The sequence below is a fragment of the Nestor notabilis genome, unplaced genomic scaffold (genome assembly GCF_000696875.1).
Source record: "Nestor notabilis isolate BGI_N333 unplaced genomic scaffold, ASM69687v1 scaffold2755, whole genome shotgun sequence".
Classification (NCBI taxonomy): Eukaryota; Metazoa; Chordata; class Aves; order Psittaciformes; family Psittacidae; genus Nestor; species Nestor notabilis.
In genome coordinates this window covers 25,818-32,674 of record NW_009927679.1, presented here as the reverse complement: position 1 = coordinate 32,674, position 6,857 = coordinate 25,818, and positions in this window count along the sequence as shown.

Below are 6,857 nucleotides of genomic sequence, written 5' to 3'. Positions count from 1 at the left end.
CAGCAGTTGTAAACACCCTGTATACTTTGTACTTCAGCACAACTGAGTCCTTGAAGAAATAATTCTCCCTTTTCAGAACAAGATGAAAGAAACACTGGACGTTAGAAGGAGGCATGACTTTAATGCTCCAGTTTTTGAAAACAGATTTTTAAAAGGTTGATCAAATTTGTAACTGATTAAGAATTCTGCAGTTAAATAAATTTAATGTACATACCCACATAGATGTCAGTGCTATGATAAACTCGTACTAGGTGACTAGATCTGCCAGGATCTGGTTTGTTCTAGGCTCAGCCACTGTTCTGACATGATTGATATGGTATTCATCATATTTTAAAGACAGTAAAGCTTTGAGTAGCTGTTCTTTCCACGATTTATTAAAAATCTGTCTACAATTCAATAGCAATAATGTTATTGTCTGGATCAGGTTATTATTTTCCTTTCTAAAGAGGACTGTCACAAGACACAAGACAGAAAATCCAGAAATAGAAAATTAACCATGTCTGGTGAAGTAACCGGAAGACTTGGGCGTCAATTTCTTGCTCTGCCACTGTGTTTATGTCCTTTGACATATCAATTAGCCATTTTTTTTTTTTTTTCTGTGTTGGTCTTCCCTTGAGGGTTAAAAGTGTTATTTCCCTATCTCATAATATTTAATAGATAATCCACGTGAGACAGAAGCATCTGAATACAAGGCTACCAAAACTAGTCTATGAAAGACCATTCAATTGAGGCTCAACTCCTTATTCCTGTTAGTGGCTCCTCTCTTCAATGCCTTTACTTTTAGTTTTTCATTTACATCAACCCAGTCCCCATACCATACAGTGATACAAAGTGTAGCCACCCAACAATCAAGATCTTTAGAACCAGCTTCCACACTGCAGTTCATACAGTCAGCTAGACGAGTGTTGAAAGCCTTTTAGATTTTGGGGTGGGGGGTGGGGGGTCACATTCCTCTTACATATTTTTGCTTTTCTTCCTTGTTCCTCCTCTCACCTTTCCCTCTTCTGATCCTGAACCATACTGAGCTACTTCTCAGTCCTCTCCTAATTGGCAAAACCCTCCTGGGAGGATGATTTTTTAGCATTTCAACATATCATATTATTGCTGTGATCTTTTCTGCACAAAACCTGCCAGACACAAATGATTCACATTCAGTTTGCCAAATTATATGACTAATGGGAGTGGACAGTGGATCTGCAGATGGACCTTTTTGTCTCATTGTACCCCATGCATATGCAGACATATCACCATTTAGTTGATTGTCATTTTGTGGGGGTGGCAGGAGTTATTTATAACATTTTTACACATTCAGACTAGAAAATAATCCTCCTATTTTCAAAACTGTTATCTGTCAGAGATTACATATCCTCAAAGTCATATTAAATCCTTGTGTAGGGTATAAAGGCTCTTTCTAATTAATTCAATTTGGTTATGCAGATTTGGTTCTGTCTACATAATTTTTTCACATAGCATTTTTAATACTACCCCTTTTACAAAGAGATTAGACTTCAGAAATTAGAATTAAGATCTATGTGAAAAATAGGATGATGTTGCTCTGGCTTTAACCCTAGCATCTACTTGTTCTGTAAACTAATGGCTGCTGAGCAGACTGAAGTTCTTAAATTGAAATGTGACTGCATAAATCATGCAAAAAAATTCAAAATTTCTAGAAATCAAGAGTCTTGCAGACTTGAGGTGTGATTGAAGAGTAATAATGTACTTCTGTCAGTGAGTTAGCCTGGGTCTGAAAAATAGGCTAGCTGATTGAAGGACTTGACCTAATGATCTCATTCTTTTATCTCTACTCTGTCCTTGTTTCCAGTCCACTCTAGATCTTTGTTCTCCATTTCTCAGTAGATGAAAATTTTCCCTCAATTCCACTTATGTAAATGAATTTCACTGAGCATGTCAGTTTTGGTGAGATCTGATACTTTTTACGGTACCCTTACTATTTTCAGCTGATGTGACAGACCTAACTACAGGTAATACAAATACACTTGGCACAAAGATGACAGGAACTTTTTCCCCAGAAAATTCCAACTTCCTTAGACACAAATCTGTTTGACTAGAATAATAGCACTTTAGGCAAGTATAGGTAAGATTCCAGGGGGAAAAAAAAAATTTTGTATAAACAATATTAGTCTCAAGTACAAAAAACCATGAAAAATATGCCTACTTAAATACAGCTATTTAGATTTATCTTGATTGCATCATGTGATAGCAAGTTTAGTCTGCTTTATGTCTTAAATCATTCCCCACCTAGAAATAATTAGTATGGGTTTACCAGTACTTTTCCCAGAGCCTTTCAATTATTTCACAAATAATAGCTGTTATTATCTAAAGTCTGTGCTAAACGAGTACCCGAGATTTCTGTTCATGCCCTAAACTATGTGGTACTTGTCTTGTTCCAGCACAGAAAAAAAATACTGAGCCTGATATCCAAAATAAACTATTTTCTTCATTTCACTTAACATTTTATGTATTTCCAACACAAGTAAAGAACATTTAACACCCTAATAAACACTGGGAATAAAAAGTACTTTTAAGGAGCCAAAAATGCAAGATACATTTTTTATGCCTTTTATAAGTTACCTTATCCATACTTATCATCTTTGTCAACTATGCAGAAAACTATTCTGATGTCAATAAAATATATATGAATGTCATAATAATTCACAGGTGATTTCAGATTTTGGTGTTCTTGCAGAAAATACAGGTTAAATTTTGAATGGATAACAGGGAAATTAATGAAGACACATGATTTTATTTAGATACTACTGAAAATGGCTGCTAACTATTAAATACCTTCCAAAAGTGCATCTCCTCTAAACTACTTTATCACAGAAAATAAAGACATCACTTTATAATATCTTTCCATTATCTGCATTATCAATCATTTACCATGTGCTTTGACCATTTAAGAAAGAAGAACAAAATCATTGTACTACTTCTAAAATAACGTGGCTTGAAATTAAAGGAAGAGTTTTTCTTTATGTTATCATTTTCACAGTGCAACAAACAACTGATTTATTTTAATATGCATTCGTACAGTACTGCTGTAATTTTTAAACACTATTTCTCTGTCTTATACCAATATTACATCTGTGTTACTTCCCACACAAGAAGGCATCAGTAAGGAAAAGAAACCCCTGTCTTACTTAGCTTATTTTTGTAGCTGATTTATTGTTTCTAGGGATCTAATCAAAGTTTTCCTCAGAAGCCTAATTTTTGAAACCAATTTACATCTTACTAGCTATTCTAAAATACAATTAATCAGCAGAAGACTAATTTTTACGTTTGATTTTTTTAGCTGAGAAGGAGGTTTGGTAAGTGGAAATTCATCCAGTACCAAAAGGTTTGCAAAAGTTCTGCGCTCGGTATTTATGCCCTCTGTTCAGCCTTTAAATGAAGCTCCCAGTGCTGCTTGCTCAGGAGACTTTAACCCAATTAAAAAACACTGACAAAATAGGCTACTGCATTTCAGGCTTGGTTAGCCTCAGGAAAAAACACTGGGGGTAGGGACATGAAAACATGGTCAATTAACATAACTTCAGATATGTTAGCCCAGCTCTGCGATGCCAGTAACTAAAATCATGTGTACTAACACAATTAAACAGAAAAGTTTCTTTATCCATCCAAATGTATCCCAAAGACTAAGAAGGATGACCCAATACCTGGAAGATCTTTTCCGGGAAGACAGTAAAAGCTCCATCTGAAATACCATTGCTTCCTGAAGTATAGCCATGTATTCAAGTCAAAACTGAAATCAGTCCTAAATATTGCACTAATCCTTTATGTCTCTTCTTTCTCTTGCATAGTTTCTTACCATTCAAACACTTTACAAGTGCAGTGAAATATAACCCCTCTCCTGATCTCTTCTTTGATCTACCTACACTGCATACTCAACAGGCTAGCGCATGTATAGAAACTATACAGCTCTGCAGAAATTTCCTGGACCTGTTACAATGACCCCTTGCAGGAAGGGTTTATTTTAGGATTTTTGGTCAAAGTTTTCTTTTTGTTTATATCATTTTGTTTATAATGTCTCCCTGGTTTTTAGTCCCCCAAAATAAATATAGAAGACATTTATGTGCATCTCAGGCTTCATTTTCTATACCAAACAGACCAATTTATAATCTGCAATAAGGAAGACTTATGAATGAATGAATGACATTTGCTCATCCAAATAGCCTTCTCTGTATGTTTTACAATACAATTTTACCTTTCATGAACATGATTAACTTAAGTAGCATTCTTTGATTTAGAGATTCTGACTGTTCCATGAGGTTTTCTGTCTTTGGTGACTTCACCAACTAGTATTCTTAACTGCTCAAAATTCAACCTTTAGAAGTAAGTGCTTCCCAAGTTCATCCAGTCTTCCTATGTATTCAGAAACTTAGTCATCGTCAAAGTTAATTTCAATATATTATCCATTTTTCTGCATTCCTTTTTTATTTCTTTAAAAATATTCCTCAAATCTTTTATACAACATACTATTGAAGTCATTTCAGAGAGTCAATAGGTTTTTTTTTGTAACTATAGTGCTACATGTGGTAAATATTTGCAGTTCTCCAGTTGATTTTTAAGGATTTATTTTTTGCTTGAAAATGAAATTTTTCTTTTGTACACTATGCATTTACTCCATGTTGGAGAAGACATTCAGCCATATAGACCTGAATTCAGTTTTTTCCTACAGGCTTTTTTCCTTATTTAAGCTATCAGTACAAGACAGGTTTTGCATTTTTGACTTGCAGATACTAAGGCTCTTCTTAGATTTTTCTATCCAGATTTCTTCCAGACTTCAATGTTCTCCTTTAAAATTATAAATCATAAACCTGCTTTTGTTTATCTTTCCATTATTATTGAGTCGTTTCTTTTGACCGACTCTCCTAAAAGTTCTTTATTACTTACCAAAAGGAAATGGCATGCCCTTTTGTTGTTTTTATGATTAGTTGGTTAAGAAATCTGTTAATATCACATGCCGAACTATACATGTACTACTATCTTTAGCAGTACTTATTCTCCAATCTATAACTGGGAAGTTAAAGTTTCCTAATGTTCCCATTGAAGGCTTTACCTTCAACCTAATTCGATCCCAGCAATCTGTCAGAAACCTGGAATGTTCTTGTCTCCCACATCCACAGATTTTGGCAAGCACATTTTTATAGGACTTTAATAATTACTTTTTAAGTTAAACTGTGAACATAGCAACTGCCATTAGGAGTTTGGAGTGTACATTGTAGGGTCTTTCATTTTCAGTAACTGAATATACACCTTCAGCTTTCTGATAAAGTGTGAGATTAACATGCAAAGCAAAAATATCATCATTCATTTTGAAAGCTTCCTAGGGCCACAAGCATTCTACAGTTAACTGAAATGCAAAAGCAAAAGTGTGATATTCTTTTTAAATGTATTGACAGACCAAAGATACAATTTAATACATCTTGAATGGAAAAGTCTCTTTCACTGTACAGATCTTAAAGAATAAACCTTAGCAAATTTTAGATACAAGAACAGAGAAAAACACAAGAACTGCATCTAGCTGTGGTTTATACAGTGTGATATTGCCAACATTAAATTTGTCCAGTGTAACTGATGACTAGAATAATGCAGATGGAAAAAGAGAAAAATGCCAGTATTTTACAGCATTAAGCAAATTCTGTAATTTGTACTGGATGTTAACACTCAAAAACTTTGCAGGGCTTCATTTAGTCAGATGCTTTAGCAACCTAGTGAATGAAAAAACAATTTTAGCTGCACAGTGCATGTGAAGAAACACCTTTCTCACAGCTGAAACTCAGATCTTCTGGATTGACATGTAACACTTTTACCTGTGTCAGCTTTTTTACATACGGACATGAAATTAATCTTCTAGCCAGGCACATAAAACAAGGCAAAAATTCTACATGATTTCTAAATAAACTACCACCTTTTCTCATAATTAACTCTGAGCAGGAGGTTCCTTCCATCCTGAATTTTCCAATTATCTTTTAATTTTGTATCTAACAGAAATATGCAGTATGATATTGAGCTATTTGTGTGGTTGTGTTGCACTTATAATTGTATGTAGATACAGTGAGCACAATATTCCTCTTTTTATCCATGGAGAAACATCACTGACAGAATATAGGCAAAAGAATAAAGATCTTATTCAGCAGATTTAATGGTTTGCACAATACCTAACACAGTAGGGGACCAGGCTGGGGGCGGCTTAAGTACCACAGATCATGAATAATGATATTAAGCATACCATAACAAGTATTTAAGCATTTTGACTTATTTGCAATAAGACAGGACATTTAATCATTGTCAGTGTACTATTAATTAAAGAGAATTTCACAATGTGTTTACCTGTATTTCTTTATGTTCTTATATACCTGCACATTTACCAATACACAACATTTGACAAAGACATAAAATAATTGAAGCAACCATTTCATAACCTAAAAAACAGTGGCTTGCCTAAACACAGTCCCAGGAATATCAACATAAAGATACAGCTAAAGCTACTTATAAATATATATTTCAACCTGTCAGTGACTTTGCTGGAGAGTTAACATAAACAGCATCTGCAGAAAACATCAGTACTGTTGAAGGTTATTTCATAAACCTGGTTATCACTTCTTGGCAGGCTGTAGAGGAAAACCTCTTCACCATCTTCCTCATATGCACTTACACAAGTAGCAGAAGTTTTAGTGAAGAAAAATGTATCACCGCTTCTATGTGGGTCTGTGTGGATAATTGCTATAGGTATGTATAGGTGCAGAAGAAATAACTGGAAAACAGCAGGCTGAAGAGATTAAAAGGGTATGCTGAGTTGTAGTATGTGACAGTGTCTCAAGAAATTATATGCTCCA